Raw genomic sequence first — 17,362 nt, forward strand, 5'->3', positions numbered from 1 at the left:
ATAAACACATGCATATATATTCAATTAATTTATAGCAAAGCAGTCAAGCATATGCAATGGATAAAGGACAGTGTTTTCAATAAATGTATTGGGGAAACAATAGCTAGATGCAAAAAAAAAAAAAAAAGAAAATCTGCTATTTTACACCACATACAAAAATAACTCAAAATGGATGTAAGACTTGAAACCATAGAACTCCTAGAAGAAAACATAATTGGTAAGCTTCTTGACATAGATCTTGGTGGTGATTTTTTTGAAGCTGACACCAAAAGTAAAAGAAACAAAAGCAAAAATAAATAAATTTAGCAGCATTATACCAAAAAGCTTCTGCATAACAAAGGAAAGTATTAACAAAACGAAAAGGTAACCTTTGTATAAGAGAAAATGTTTGTAAGTCATCTGATAAGGAGCTAATAAACAAAATATATAAAGAACTCCTGCAACCCAATGGAAAACAAGCCAATTAAAGGATGGGCTGAAGATCTGAAGAGGCATTTTTTCGCAGAAGACATACAGATAGCCAACGGTTACATGAAAAGATACTCAGTATCATTAATCATTAGAGAAATGCAAATCAAAATCACAATAAGGCTTCACCTCACATCTTTTAGAATGGCTATGAAGAAGGAAAGAGATAACAGCTGTTAGCTAGGATGTGGTGAAAAGGAAAACCCTGTGCACTATTGCTGGGAATATAAATTGGTTCAACCACTACGGAAAATGGTATGGAGGCGCTTCAAAAAACTAGAACTAGAACTACCATAATATTTAGCAATTCCATTCTGGATATTTATCTAAAGAAATGAATACCCCAATTCAAAAAGATATATGCACACCCATATTCATTGCAGCATTATTTATAATAGCCAAGATATAGAAATAGTTCAAGTATGATTGACGAATGAATAAAGAAATTGTGATACACACACACACATGCATATTACTATATATGTCATTCAGCCATAAAAAATGAGATCTTGCCATTTGTGACAACATGTATGGAGCTTGGGGGCATTATACTAAGTGAAGTAAGTCAGAGAATGATAAATACTGTGTAATCTATCTTATATGTGAAATCTTAAAAAAAACAAAAACAAAAACAAAAGCAAAAAAACAAGTTCAGATATACAGAGAACAAATTGACAATTGCCAGAGATGAGGGGTTGAATGTAAGAGAAATAAGTGAAGGGGGTCAAAAGGTCAAGAGGCAAATATTGTAGATATCTGTTAAGTGTTAATTCAGCTGCATCGTCTGTATATGTTTTATGATAAGTTCTAGAAAGATTATCTCATCTACTCTGTACTACATTGAGTGTAACAAGATATATATAGATAATTTATAAACTTCTAATTGTCATGTTGCCTTGAGAAAGGGAAAAAATTAACATTTTTATCTCTGACATGAATCCTATTATTCTTTGATTAAGAAATTTTTTTTCTAAATATTTCTTCAATAATTTTATGTTTTTCAGTTGCTCCTTTCTCTGTTATTGAAATTTCCTGCATCACGAAAGCATAGCACTGTCATTTTCAGTATCTTCAACATTAAGCACCATGGCAATGGACAATGTACTAATTTAGAAATAGAGATTTTTAGGAATGTAGTAATTCAGCTTTATGGAAAACAGGCAAATGACTCAATAAAACCATCTGGTTACTAAAAACAAAAACAAAAAACCTGTATGCCACACTTATGGGTCCCTGCTGTGTGAGTGGCCTAGCATGGTATGGGGCCTGCTTAAACTCACCACTAACAGCTGGTTACCATTCAGTTGCTAGTGTTGGTGCCCGGTTATTTTCAGTTTGGCTTGGCACTGGCAGTGGCTAACATCTGCTAAGTGATGGCTCAATTTGTGGGCCCAGGTTTTTAGGGTTTAAACGCCCCTGAATTCACTGTAAGGCATAATCCAGGTCTGTGTGGGCACTTCTTCAAAGTTGACCTGAAAGCTTTCAAGAAGTTTGAAAGCATCATGATTTCCTGGCCTGGACCTTCCTTATGGGATAGTTGCTGTCCGTGGAGATGTCTTAGGACTTGGCTGCCCCTTTCTCTAAGTAGCAACAGGAGGGTATTGTTAATAGCTTGGGGACAATGAGATAACTGCTTTCAAGAGTTTCTGGATCTTTTGCCACATGAGGCTGTCTTTGGTGAGAATTATACTGACACACATATGTGTGCGTCCAGGGCTGTGCAGCACAGACATCTGCTGGGCATGGACCTTATGGATCTACTAGGAATCAGCTAGACATTGGCAGTTGGCTTTTGGAATTTGTTATATCTGCTGCCAGGTCACAAGGTTGTGTTGGTCAGTTCAGGAGTTAAAAGGCCCAAATGGTAGTGAAAGTAAAGAAAATATCTACTCAGGTTGAGGAACTAACTGACCAATCTCAAGAAATTATAGCTTCTTTTTTGTTCATATTTATTTTTTCCCTATTTACAGTTCCTAGAAGTCAGAAAATGCTTTGATCCCACTGTCCCCTTTTTCAAAAATCTTTTAAGACAAAGAAGTTATTTGTTTTTGCAACCTAATGGCCTTTAATATCATTTTTATGTATGTTTGAGTATATTTTAGAGCTGGAAGAGTAAATGAAATGCAGTATTTACATTTTGCTAATTTTCTTCTCTTGTCAGAAAGCTGCTATTTTGCAGAAAGAGAAATATGTTAAAAATGTAAGTATTTTAACTATAAAAATCAATTGTCATAAATTGTATATATAGCAAATCACATGGGAAGTCTTTATTTCCTAATTTAAAAAATCTGCCTCAAAGAAATATTTCAGCACACAGAGGCACATGGGCCACTTGGCAGACGGCCTAATTGAAACCAAGGGCCCAGGAGAAGAGCTGAACTCTGCATCTGCTGTCCAGAACTGGCTGCGCTACACTTTGAACCAGTGCTGATGGCTTTGTACACAAAGATCAAAATGAGTTTGTTTTATTCAGCTGGGTTGTGGAGGTGCACATATTTTGGCTTCTGGATGCAATAAAGCATTGAGCTCTCAGATAAACAAACTATAAATCTAATCAAGCCTGGGCACAGTGATAAGTGGATTGCTTGAGAGAGGGAGAGACAGAGACAGACACAGAGAGACAGAGAAAGACTCACGAGATAAAATGGCCCGATTCCATTTTATGCAGTGGAGTACTGCATGTGAATCTTGGCACATTGCCAGTTTTAGCAACTATTTTCTTCTTCTTCCTTTTCCTCTTCCTTCTTCTCCACCTCCTCTCATCTGCCTTCTTGTCATGCTGCAGTGAGACTGAGGATACATTCTCCCGTAAAGAATTGTCCAGGGAGCGACATCAAACTCCTGGAATGGAAGCAGGTGAATTAATATAAAATGTTTCTTCTTAAAGTTGTGTTTGAGGACTTTGAAATATTTCCCTCTCTTTCTCAGAGCAGTTTAGGCAAATTATGTATAGGCAGTGTATTCCTGTGCCATTTGTAGCCATCAGCAGTGTTATGATGTAACCTTTATTTGTCCCCAGTTATGTGCCTGGAAGTAACACAAAAGAACAATGAATGTTCCATCTTAAACGTGTTTAGATGTAAGCACTCCAAAGCATAGTTGAATGTTTGAGCCATGACGAAAAAATGGAAAGGTGTCATTGATTTATTCATATGCTTTGGATGCGCTGACCCACCACACAACTTCAAATATTGTTGGAATCAATCCATCTCCTTACTTTACTAAGTAGCTGCCAGATAAATCTCCAGATATAATAAAATATGTGTCCATTAGGAATGACTGAATTCCACAACTAGATTCCACCTGAAATCTGAATGATGAAGTTTTTATTTAAAGTGAATACATAAGTTGACAGGTTTAAAAACTGCCCAAGAAATAAATAACAGTGATTTAGAAATTTCCTCCAGTAATACAGGAATCCTGGCCGTGCAGTAAATAATGAAATTCTATAATTTAAATCACTAATCAGATATTTAAAGCATGGTTAGATGCTTTAAAATTTTTTTATTGAGATATAATTCACTTACCACAAAAATTTATACTTGTAAAGTATATAACTTAAGTAGTTTTTAATATATTCATAAAACATGCAACCATCATTTCTATCTAATCCCAGAACATTTCATCACCTCAAAAAGAAATTCTGTACCCCTTAGCAGCCTTTTGTGGGATTTATTGATAGAAATTTCAGAGAACTGGTACCTTCTTTCCAGCTTCCAATTTGAATAAAGTTTCATTTGTACTTCTGAAAAATCAACTTTGATATTTTTTCATCTCCAATTTCCATGCTATTAAGATTCTTTTCTGTAGATAACCAAAATATTTTAAGTATGTAGTAAAATATAGCGGAGTTTAGAGAGTTCAGCACTGAACTGTACAGCTTATTGTATGAACTACTAAAGTTCCTTAAGACTCAAAATTTTAGTCTTGTGGTGTATGAGCCTATCAGTCTAAAGAATTGAGCTGGGTGCTGCATTGTCCAGAGTGTTATGCCAGGAGTCTTGTTTCTTGTTTAAAACATATATAGAAAGGTCAATAATAGTTATTATAATACTACTAATAATTAGGAAGAATAGGAAGAATAAAATAAACATGAAGAAAAACATACTAATATAATTTATTTATCATCCTCCTATGCTAGGAGTTTGTTCAGTATACTTTTAACAATGCATTTATTCTCAGTATAACTTATGAATGTAAGTAACATAATATAGTATTAAGTGCAACTTGGTGCTAAGCAGCAGAAATCAATCTTGTTTATCTGCAGAAAACAGGGTATTTATTGGGAGTATCTAGAGGCTCCAGACTTAGGATTATTGACTAGAAGACTGGACTGCAGAAACAGTGGTAGCCATGCTGCTACAATCTGATGACATGCTATTGCTGTTACTGCTGCTGTAACGAATATGACCACCTGCTTTTCCGATACCATTGTGTTAATTGCTTAAGATTCAACAACCATGAAAAGAGCATCTGATGTACTGAACTTACATTAGGTGCCCATGGTGTGGAGAAGCAAGGGAGGAACAAGTCTGTTTGGCTTAGGTGATGGTTAATTTTATGTGTCAACTTGGCCAGGCCACAGTGCCCAGATATTTGGACAAATATTATTCTGTATGTTTTTATGAAGGCTTTTTTTTTTTTCTTTTTGGGTAAGATGAACATTTGCATCAGTCAACTTTTGAGTAATCACAGATGACCCTCCATAGTCTTATGCAATTAACTGAAAACCTTTCTAGAACAAAGACTGATCTCCTCCCAGTAAAAATGAATTCTGCCAGCAGAGAGCCTTTGGACTTGAACTGAACTTTTTCCTGTGTCTCCAGGATACCAGCTTACTCCATTAGATTTTGGATGCATCAAACCACATGATAATGAGAGCCAATTCCTTAAAATAATTTCCTTCTCTCTCTCTCACACACACATCCTGTTGGTTCTACTTCTCTAGAGTAGAACTAGTACAGCTTATTTTGAAGGAGGTGGATAAAACCTCCATAGATTTCTACAAAAAGTAATTACTCAAATAAATTTGAATTACCAATAAGAAGAGAAGTGCTCAATAATGAACAGCCAAAATGCAAGAAATGTCCATTATACATAATATAGTAAGATGGTGTCTAAGTTCTCAGGGACAGGAACTCAAGAGATATGGAGTCAATCTGGAAAGAAATCATGAGAGAATGTTTTCTAAAGGAAGCAAGAGACATGAATTGGAGGAGGAGAAGAAGGAAGGTATTCTAAGTCAGGGGAATAAAAATGAGCACATGATCTCCCACTGAGGTGGTAATACAATGGTTTATGGAGGAAGTGATACTGTGCCAGACCTTTGCATAGCCTGCAAGCCTCCGAAAAGCCAACTGCCTTGTCAGAACTGCATCTACCCAGAAAACACCATGCTCTAAGAAGTCAAATCCACATGGAGAGGCTCTGAGAGAAGGAGAGAGAAACAACACACACACAGGAGCACATTGGCGCAAAATGTCAGCGAAAAAATCTTTGAGGACTGTACATTCTCCAGCTACCCTAGCTATCAAACTGATATCGTGAATATCAAAATGGAACATCAAGTTGAGTCCTTCTCAGGCACCTTATCCCCAAATCACCAGTTAAAGAAAATGGTTGTTGGATGCCATTATGTAGTTTTGGCATAGGTAGACAATGCAGTGGTGGAGTCCTGTCACAGATACCATCCACTTGGCACGGTACTCTAAAAGTTTGGAGATACAGAACTAAATCTGGTGAACAAATGAGGTTCCTGAGGGTGAAGTTTAGAGAAGACAAAAGGCAAGGGCTGAGGTTGAGCGATACCAGTATTAATCATCAATGGAAAAATACTCCAGGTGTTAGTGAAGGAAACAGCATGATTGGAGAGAGCAGAATTAAATTAGCAAACGCTGCTACTGAAGAGCAAGATATTGACGGGACAGCAAGGGACAGCCAGAGAACATGGGCTCAATGAAGACAACTCATTTTATTAAGGGCATTACTGATCTTGTATACAGCAGTTTTACTAGAGTGAAAAATGAAACTGAAATGGATAAGGAATGAAATTTGGTTTTGGCAAATGCTTAATAGTATTATGCTACTCAAGATTATTAACAACTATAAGAAAGCCCTTTAGAAAGGGAAATAAATAAAAGCCTAATGTGTGTTTATTAGTATAAATGTATTTCATAAATGATAACATTTGTAAATAAAGGATACAAATATGTCTATAAATTTATTTTAGAAATTTAAATTTATAGAACTTACACAGAAAATACACAAGAAGAATAAGGCTACCTTAAAGATAAAAAAAATTTGAAATTTGAACTTGTGGTCCAAATTAATGGCCACTGTTTTGTTTCAAGTTGACAACCTATTTATTTGAATACCATTTTGATTTTGCACAATATCGAGCTTCTCCATGGTACTCCCTTCACTTGTGCAATACTACAGAAGTGGACATGCAGAGGCCTGGCACTTAAAAGACCAGTACTAAGTTAAAACTTCCTCATGAATTTCACATTTGTAAGAAAGTTAAATATATATAGAGATGGCAAAGCAGGCTATATTTCCAAAATCTGCATAAAAGCAATTTAACCTAGAAGTCAAGATGAGTGCCACAAATTCTCATGTATTAAAATATGATATATATTGTTTTATGCATTTTCTACTCTTCAAATTAGTCAAAAATATTTAGAAATTATATTCTATCAAACATTTGTGTGACTCTTGAAGCTTCTCCATAGACTTCTATGGAAAACTACTGGTTTAAATTAAACAAAGGGGATTCTTCAATGCAGTCTGCTTTTAACAGAACTGCTTTGGACAAAAAGCAATTTCATTTGAATATAAAAATTATATTCTCCATGCTCTAGTCTGTGCTTATTTTATCTTTAATTACTTGTGGTTTTACTGAATTTCAAATAAATGTGTTTTTTTTTATAAAACTTCTCATGAAAGTTGTATAATTTCTTTTTGTAGTATCTGCTTTCTAGAACATTCCCCCTTCTTTTGGAAAGAAGGCTTTTATGGCCAGCTGTATGGCTCACTAAATTCTGCTCAATACCATGCAAGGACAATGGGATAGTCTTTCAGTTTGCTTATATTATTAGCTATTATGTCAGTATTAAAGATATCAAAAGGCATTTTAGCCTCATAGATGAAGCAGACAGTCACTAAATAAGTACTGTGACACCTGTTAGCCTCAATCAAGACTTTAGGTATCATTAGCAAAGAAGCATGTTGGGGCTGGAGGGGAGGCTTGGTCATCTCTACTTCAAGGTTAGAATTGCCCTAACTCCGCTAATAGCTGTGTAATAGGGACACCTCTGTTTTGGATACAAGAGGAAGGGAACTGTTCCGATGCTACAGCTTGTGAAATGTAACACCATTTGTCTGATTCTGATATTAAGTGCAGTTGTTCACACCTAACCACGTATTTATCATCTTGCATTGTTATCTCAAGATATTTATTCTCTAATGGGACTCTGAATAGCTTTGTGTAGGAGGTCTTGTCTTTCCTATTTAGCTGTAAGCCTTTCAAAGACAATGGGAAATATCTCATAATTTTAGTTGCCAGTGTGTACAGGGTAGTTTCAGGCACAGACTAGGAATGCAGCAGAGGTTTCTGCTGCTGCTAAGTCGCTTCAGTCGTGTCCGACTCTGTGCGACCCCATAGACAGCAGCCCACCAGGCTCCCCCGTCCCTGGGATTCTCCAGGCAAGAACACTGGAGTGGGTTGCCAGTTCTTTCTCCAATGCATGAAAGTGAAAAGTGAAAGTGAAGTCGCTCAGTTGTGTCTGACTCTTAGCGACCCCATGGACTGCAGCCAACCAGGCTCCTCCATCCATGGGATTTTCCAGGCAAGAGTACTGAAGTAGGTTGCCATTGCCTTCTCCGCCCAAAAAAGATATCCTTTTCATTATAGGGGGACTGGAATGCAAAAGTAGAAGTCAAGAAACACCTGGAGTAACAGGAAAATTTGGCCTTGGAGCACGGAATGAAGCAGGGCAAAGGCTAATAGAGTTTTGCCAAGAGAACACATTGGTCATAGCAAACACTCTCTTCCAACAACACAAGAGAAGACTCTAAACATGGACATCACCAGATGGTCAACACTGAAATCAGATTGATTATATTCTTTGCAGCCAAAGATGGAGAAGCTCTATACAGTCAGCTAAAACAAGACTGGGAGCTGACTGTGGCTCAGATCATGAACTCCTTATTGCCAAATTCAGACTGAAATTGAAGAAAGTAGGGAAAACCACTAGACCATTCAGGTATAACCTAAATCAAATCCCTTATGATTATACAGTGGAAGTGAGAAATAGACTTAAGGGACTAGATCTGATAGACAAAGTGTCTGATTAACTATGGATGAAAGTTCATGACATTGTACAGGAGACAGGGATCAAGACCATCCCCATGGAAAAGAAATGCAAAAAAAGCAAAATGGCTGTCTGGGGAGGCCTTACAAATAGCTGTGAAAAGAAGAGAAGTGAAAAGCAAAGGAGAAAAGGAAAGATATTCCCATTTGAATGCAGAGTTCCAAAGAATAGCAAGAAGAGATAAGAAAGCCTTCCTCAGTGATCGATGCAAAGAAATAGAGGAAGACAACAGAATGGGAAAGACTAGAGATCTCTTCAAGAAAATTACAGATACCAAGAGAACATTTCATGCAAAGATGGGCTCGATAAAGGACAGAAATGGTATGGACCTAACAGAAGCAGAAGATATTAAGAAGAGATGGCAAGAACACATAGAAGAACTGTACAAAAAGATCTTCATGACCCAGATAATCATGATGGTGTGATCACTCACCTAGAGCCAGACATTCTGGAATGTGAAGTCAAGTGGGCTTTAGAAAGCATCACTACAAACAAAGCTAGTGGAGGTGATGGAATTCCAGTGGAGCTATTTCAAATCCTGAAAGATGATGCTGTGAAAGTGCTGTCCTCAATATGCCAGCAAATTTGGAAAACTCAGCAGTGGCCACAGGACTGGAAAAGGTCAGTTTTCCTTCCAATCCCAAAGAAAGCCAATGTCAAAGAATGCTCAGACTACCACACAATTGCACTCATCTCACACGCTAGTAAAGTAATGCTCAAAATTCTCCAAGCCAGACTTCAGCAATATGTGAACCGTGAACTTCCTGATGTGCAAGCTGGTTTTAGAAAAGGCAGAGGAACCAGAGATCAAAATGCCAACATCTGCTGGATCATGGAAAAAGCAAGAGAGGTCCAGAAAAACATCTATTTCTGCTTTATTGACTATGCCAAAGCCTTTGACTGTGTGGATCATAATAAACTGTGGAAAATTCTGAAAGAGACGGGAATACCAGACCACCTGGCCTGCCTGTTGAGAAACCTATATGCAGGTCAGGAAGCAACGGTTAGAACTGGACATGAAACAACAGAATGGTTCCAAATAAGAAAAAGAGTACGTCAAAGGTGTATATTGTCACCCTGTTTATTTAACTTATATGCAGACTCCATCATGAGAAACACTGGGCTGGAAGAAGCACAAGCTGGAATCAAGATTGCCGGGAGAAATATCAATAACCTCAGATAGGCAGATGACACCACCCTTATGGCAGAAAGTGAAGAGGAACTAAAAAGCCTCTTGATGAAAGTGAAAGAAGAGAGTGAAAAAGCTGGCTTAAAGCTCAACATTCAGAAAACAAAGATCATGGCATCTGGTCCCATCACTTCATGGGAAATAGATGGGGAAACAGTGGAAATAGTGTCAGACTTTATTTTTTTGGGCTCCAAAATAACTGCAATTGGTGACTGCAGCCATGAAATTAAAAGACGCTTACTCCTTGGAAGGAAAGTTATGACCAACCTAGATAGCATATTAAAATCAGAGACATTACTTTCCAACAAAGTTCTGTCTAATCAAGGCTATGGTTTTTCCAGTGGTCATGTATGGATGTGAGAGTTGAACTGTGAAGAAAGCTGAGCACCGAAGAATTGATGCTTTTGAACTGTGGTGTTGGAGAAGACTCTTGAGAGTCCCTTTTACTACAAGGAGATCCAATCAGTCCATCCTAAAAGAGGTGAGTCCTGTGTGTTCATTGGAAGGACTGATGCTAAAGCAGAAACTCCAATACTTTGGCTACCTCATGCGAAGAGTTAACTCATTGGAAAAGACCTTGATTCTGGGAGGGATTGGGGGCAGGAGGAGAAGGGGACGACAGAGGATGAGATGGCTGGATGGCATCACTGGCTCGATGGACATGAGTTTAAGTGAACTCCAGGAGTTGGTGATGGACAGGGAGGCCTGGCGTTCTGCAATTCATGGGGTTGCAAAGAGTCGGACACGACTGAGCGACTGAACTGAATAGACTGAACTGAACTAATTAATATTTTTCAGCTCCCATGTCATTTCTGTAGCTATGCTATGTAGTATGTGCACAATGTAATATGGCACAGGTTCTACCTCCTTAATAAACTGAAAACAATGAAAATGGTGTATAAATACACACAAACACACTCATGGAAGTGAAAGTGTTAGTTTCTCAGTTGTGTCTGACTCTTTGTGGCCCCATGAATTGTAGCTCATCAGGTTCCTTTGTCTATGTAATTTTCCAGGCAAGAATATTGGACTGGGTTGCCATTTCCTTCTCCAGGGATCTTCCTGACCCAGGGATTGAACCCAGGTTCCCCTCATTGCAGGCACATTCTTTACCATCTGAATCACCAGGGAACATAGACACACACACACATATATATATAAAGTATGAGTATATGTACATACATACATACATATATACTTATATATAGATATATGCTATGATTCACCTTTCTCCTTCTGTCATTGGATCAAAACAATGAGCTTTAGAACTTTATATACATGTATAAGCTTTATACACATGTATAGCTTTAAACACATGTATAAGACACTAGTGAAAGAAATCAAAGACAGCATAAACAGATGGAGATTATATTCCATGTTCCTGAGTAGGAAGAATCAATATTGTGAAAATGACTATTTTACCCAATGCAATCTACATGTTCAATGTGATCCCTATCAAATTACCAATGGCATTTTTCACAAAACTAACACAAAAATTTTCACAATTCATATGGAAACACAAAAGATCCCGAATAGCCAAAGCAGTCTTGAGAAAGAAGAATGGAGCTGGAGGAATCAACCTTCTTGTCTTCAGATTATAGGACAAAGAAAGCTACAGTCATCAAGACAGTATGGTACTGGCACAAAAAGCAGAAATATAGACCAATGGAACAAGATAGAAAGCCCAGAAATAAACCCATGCACCTATGGGTACCTTATTTTTGACAAAGGAGGCAAGAATATACAATTGGACAAAGACAGCCTCTTCGATAAATGATGCTGGGAAAACTGGACAGCTACATGTAAAAGAATGAAATTAAATCACTTCCTAACACCATACACAAAGATAAACTCAAAATGGATTAAAGACCTAAATGTAAGACCAGAAACTATAAAACTCTTAGAGGATGACATAGAGCACTCGATGACATAAATCAAAGCAAGATCCTCTATGACCCACCTCCTAGAGTAATGGAAATAAAAACAATAGTAAACAAGTGGGACCTGATTAAATGTAAAAGCTTTTGTACAGCAAAGGAAACTATACGCAAGGTGAAAAGACAACCACTCAGAATGGAAGATAATAATAGCAAATGAAACAACTGACAAAGGATTAATTTCCAAAATATACAAGCAGCTCATACAACTCAATACCACAAAAAGAAACAACCCAATCAAAAAGTGGGAAAAAGACCTAAACAGACATTTCTTCAAAGAAGGCATACAGATGGCTAACAAACACATGAAAAGATGCTCAGCGTCACTCATTATTAGAAAAAAGCAAATCAAAACTACAATGAGATAGCACCTCACACCGGTCAGAATGGCCATCATCAAGAAGTCTACAAACATTAAGTCTGAAAAGTACCCAGGGAGGTGAGAGTTGAGCCGAGCTGGGTAAAAGATGGTGTCCGGAACCAAACGGCAACATGCGGAAGAAGGAAAGTACGGGCAGGAGCTACGTGGGAGAACTTGGAAAATACGCCGCCTCATCAAAGAAGCCAAAGGGCTGCATGACCGCTGTGTGACTCCAGTTACCTGAATCATGGTTGCCCAGGGCTGGAGGATGTGGTCGGTCCTCCATGGGAGGGGGTTTCTTTTTGAAATAATAAGGTGTTATGGAATTAGTGGTGACAGTTGTACAACCTTGTGAATATACTAAAAATCATCGAATTACACATTTTAAATTACATACTTTAAACAGGTGGATTGCATGGCAAAAAAAAAAAAAAAAAAAGAAGTCTACAAACAATAAATGCTGGTCAGGGTGTAGAGAAAAGGGAATGCTCTTGCACTGTTGGTGGGTCTGTAAATTAATACAGCCACTTTGGAAGATGGTATGGAGAGTCCTTAAAAAACTAGGGATAATAGCACCATATGACCCAGCAATCCTACGAGGAAACCAAAATTGAAAGAGACACATGTATCCCATTTTTCATTGAAGCACTATTTACAATAGCTAGAACATGGAAGGAACCTAGATGTCCATCGACAGATGAATGGATAAAGAAGTTGTGGTACATATGCACAATGGAATATTACTCAACCATGAAAAAGGAAGACATTTGAGTCATTTCTGATGAGGTGGATGAACCTCGAACCTATCATATAGAGTGAAGTGAGTTTGAAAGAGAAAGATAAATATTGTATTTTAACACATATATGCTATCTATTTTACATATTCTATACAGAATAGACTTATGGACATGGGGAGAGAGGAGGAGAGGGTGAGATGTATGGAAAGAGTAACTTGGAAACTTATATCGCCATATGTAAAATAGATAGCCAATGGGAATTTGCTGTAGGTCTCAGGAAACTCAAACAGGGGCTTTGTATCAACCTAGAGAGGTGGGATGGGGAGGGAGATGAGTGAGAGGTTCAAAAGGGAGAAGATATATGTATACTACTACTAAGTCGCTTCAGTCGTGTCCAACTCTGTGTGACCCCATAGACTGCAGCCCTCCAGGCTGCCCCGTTCCTGGGATTCTCCAGGCAAGAACACTGGAGTGGGTTGCCATTTTCTTCTCCAATGCATGAAAGTGAAAAGTGAAAGTGAAGTTGCTCAGTCGCGTCCTACCCTCAGCGACCCCATGGACTGCAGCCTACCAGGCTTCTCTGTCCATGGGATTTTCCAGGCAAGAGTACTGGAGTGGGGTGCCATTGCCTTCTCCAAGATATATGTATACCTATGGCTATGGCTGATTCATGTTGAGGTTTGACAGAAAACAGCAAAATTCTGTACAGCAATTATCATTCAATAAAAAAATAAATTAAAAAAACAATGAGCTTTAGAACTTCAAACTTGTAATATTATCAATTTTATTGTAGATACTCCAGTAATTTTTTTGCTAATTTACCAAAGAATATTTCTTATTAATAATGTTAAGTAGCATGGGGAATTTCTTTTTATTAAGGAAATTGTAAATTATTTCTGTTATTATTACTATTTTTAAGATAGGAATAATAACTAGGAAGACATTTGTGGAAACTCTTTTTGTCTTAGTTCTTAATTACATTCTCTGGGTTGAAGCCTGATGAAGTTTTGTGTTTTCCAAGAAAACGAGTAAGGAAATGTTTCATGTTGGAGATTTTTTTCTTCAGTGTGCTTTATACCTGCATGATCTTGAATCCTTTGGACTTACCTCTCCCTTAGGTCTCTACATCAGAAGTATCTCTTCCTAGCGTGAGTTCTGGCCCAAGATTTCCCATTAATCAGCACAGAACAACAATCAGTAAACAAGACTGGATGGAAAATAAGAGAATTAAAATCTGGAAGAAACATGGTAAAATAAACTTGGAGGGCATGGTGAACCTTGTTTCACCATTCCCTTTTTTCCTAGAACCTCTCAGCTTCTTGCATGAAACAGAGGGTCTGCCAGAGTTTAAGCTCTGAACTCCTATTAAATGGTTCAGAATGAACCTGATTAAAGAATTTTTAATAGGGCTCTCAAGCTCTCAAAATTATTGAAACAGACAATTTGAGAAGAAGGGCAATTTATCTTTGTGTAAAAAATTGAATATACTGTGTGGTCAGATGGATAGAAAAATGCCTTACTTTTGGCAACTGCTAGTTCCCAGGCAGGACTGAGGAATACCCTGGCTGTCCTCTGAGTATTCAGAGGGTGCTATAGGTATTAACTATGGCAGAGTGTGGAGTGGATTACTGTGAATTCTAGTTGCTGGCATCTGAATTATTGTGACTGATTTCTTTTTTGATCCAGAACCCTGAAATAAATCTGGAATCTGAAGGATATGCTAGCTTTTAGATAAAGAAACCCCACTCCAGTACTGCTGCCTGGAAAATCCCATGGATGGAGGAACCTGGTAGGCTGTAGTCCATGGGGTCGCTGAGGGTCGGACAAGACTGAGCCACTTCACTTTCACTTTTCACTTTCATGCATTGGAGAAGGAAATGGCAACCCACTCCAGTGTTCTTGCCTGGAGAATCCCAGGGACGGGGGAGCCTGGTGGGCAGCTGTCTATGGGGTCATACAGAGTCAGACACGACTGAAGTGACTTAGCAGCAGCACATAAAGAAAAAAGGGAAAGGAGATAATTATTATATCTGTTTTCTCCAGTGAATGTTGACTTACTGAAGAGTATTGATTTTTAATGGAATTTTTTACTTATAGTGAAAAATATAAGAATTAGCTGCAATTTAGATATATAAGTTGTATGGATTTTTGAAGAATTTAAATTTTGTGATGCGAAAAAGACAGCATTTTTATAACTGGTATAAATAAAATAGTCTAATAAGAGATACTGAATAAGGAGATAACAATGAGAGAAATTTAAACAGAGAATCAAAAATAACAAGGGATGTCAATTTAATAAACTAATTATAGCCTTTCCTCAAAGTCATAAAAAACAGAATATATAATTTTTGATTTGGAATACATTGTCCTGTAATATCTCAGTGAAAATTGATTCAATACTGTAGCATCTATTTTTTGTGTGTGGACATTACTGGTTGATTTTTTTCTTCTGGGTGTTTGCAACAGTATATAGTCTTTGTAATTCAAAAATGGGAAATATAACAGGTTGACTTATTATTCCACATGAATAATTATTCATGGAATATTATTCCACCTTAACTATTCCACATGAAACTGAACTTGCAAGGAAATAATTACAAATTACAAAAATACCCCTTACTATAAAAGGAAGATAAAGATTAAATTTACAAACCAAAAAACATTTCTTTGTTTTGGAGTTGGCTTTCTCTGGTCAAAATATCTTTCATACTTAGAAATGCTGACTACTTTTTTTTTTTTTTTTAAAAAAAAAAGGATTTTATGCTTTAAACTGCAAGTCAATAAATTCTCACACAGGGAAAGAATCTTTGTATGGAAACTGAAGAGAAGTTGGTGATTATGCCATCATTAATAGTGATATATATTTAGACATGAGAAAACGTCATTTATGTTTTCAAAATTTAATACCCAAGTAAAACTTACCAAATGAGATTACTTTCATGCCCTCTCTAAAATATCTGTTGTAAGGAAAATCTCCATCTAAGTCAAAGACCAACAAAACTTGAACATGCTTGTGTCCTAGAAAACACAGTTTGGTAAAGAAAATTTTATGTTTCTGAAATAATTTAATCATTGCCTCTTCTTTCTTTATGCCCTTTATTTTCTTCCTTTTATTCTGAGTAAGAAGCTGTTGAGTTTCTCCTTCAGGACAACATAGCAGAAATAGTCAGCATAATTTTTCTCTTTGCCTCTGCTTTTAACCTGTTTCTATAGTAACTACTAAGTATGTCACTGATGGTTGATATTAAAGGACTAATCAAATTTCAGAATTCTACATTTGGTTCACAAAGATCAGTTAAAACATTGAATAATACATAGCACTCACAGAGAGGTTTAGCATCATCTATTCTGATCATCAAAGAGGATGTGTTCATCCTATTCTCTATTCTAAGTTTTGGTCCACTTTTGTCAGGGAATTGATTCTGGTCCCAGTCCAGCAAGGACTGATGGGACAATTTTCTTCTTTGTATCAAAACCTGCCTTGCCACTTCCCACTCTTAATAAACTTTATCTACATGGTGAATATCTGAACAAACTGGAAAATTCTTAAAGAGATGGGAATACCAGAACACTTGACCTGCCTCCTGAGAAATCTGTATGTAGGTCAAGAAGCAACAGTAAGAACTGGACATGGAACAACAGGCTGGTTCCAAATCGGGAAAGGAGTATGTCAAGGCTGTATACTGTCACTCTGCTTATATAACTTATATGCAAAGTACATCATGAGAAATGCTGGGCTGGTTGAAGCACACCCTGAAATCAAGATTGCCAGGAGAAATGTCAATAACCTCAGATATGCAGATGACATCACCCTATGGCAGAAAGTGAAGAACTAAAGAGCCTCTTGATGAAAGTGAAAGAGAAGAGTGAAAAAGCTGGCTTAAAACTCAACATTCAGAAAACTAAGATCATAGCATCCGGTCCCATCACTTCATGGCAAATAGATGGGGAAACAATGGAAACAGTGAGAGACTATTTTTTGGGGGGCTCCAAAATCACTGGAGATGTTGACTGCAGCCATGAAATTAAAAGACAGTTGCTCCTTGGAAGAAAAGCTATGACCAATCTAGATAGTATATTAAAAAGCAGAGACATTACTTTGCTGACAAAGGTCCGTTTAGTCAAGGCTATGGTTTTTCCAGTGGGCATGTTTTATTTGCTATTATTATCTCCCATTCTGAGTGGTTGTCTTTTCACCTTGCATATAGTTTCCTTTGCTGTACAAAAGCTTTCACATTTAATCAGGTCCCACTTGTTTACTTTTGTTTTTATTTCTATTACTCTAGGAGGTGGGTCAT

Source organism: Bubalus kerabau, chromosome 9 (assembly GCF_029407905.1).
Source record: "Bubalus kerabau isolate K-KA32 ecotype Philippines breed swamp buffalo chromosome 9, PCC_UOA_SB_1v2, whole genome shotgun sequence".
NCBI lineage: Eukaryota > Metazoa > Chordata > Mammalia > Artiodactyla > Bovidae > Bubalus > Bubalus kerabau.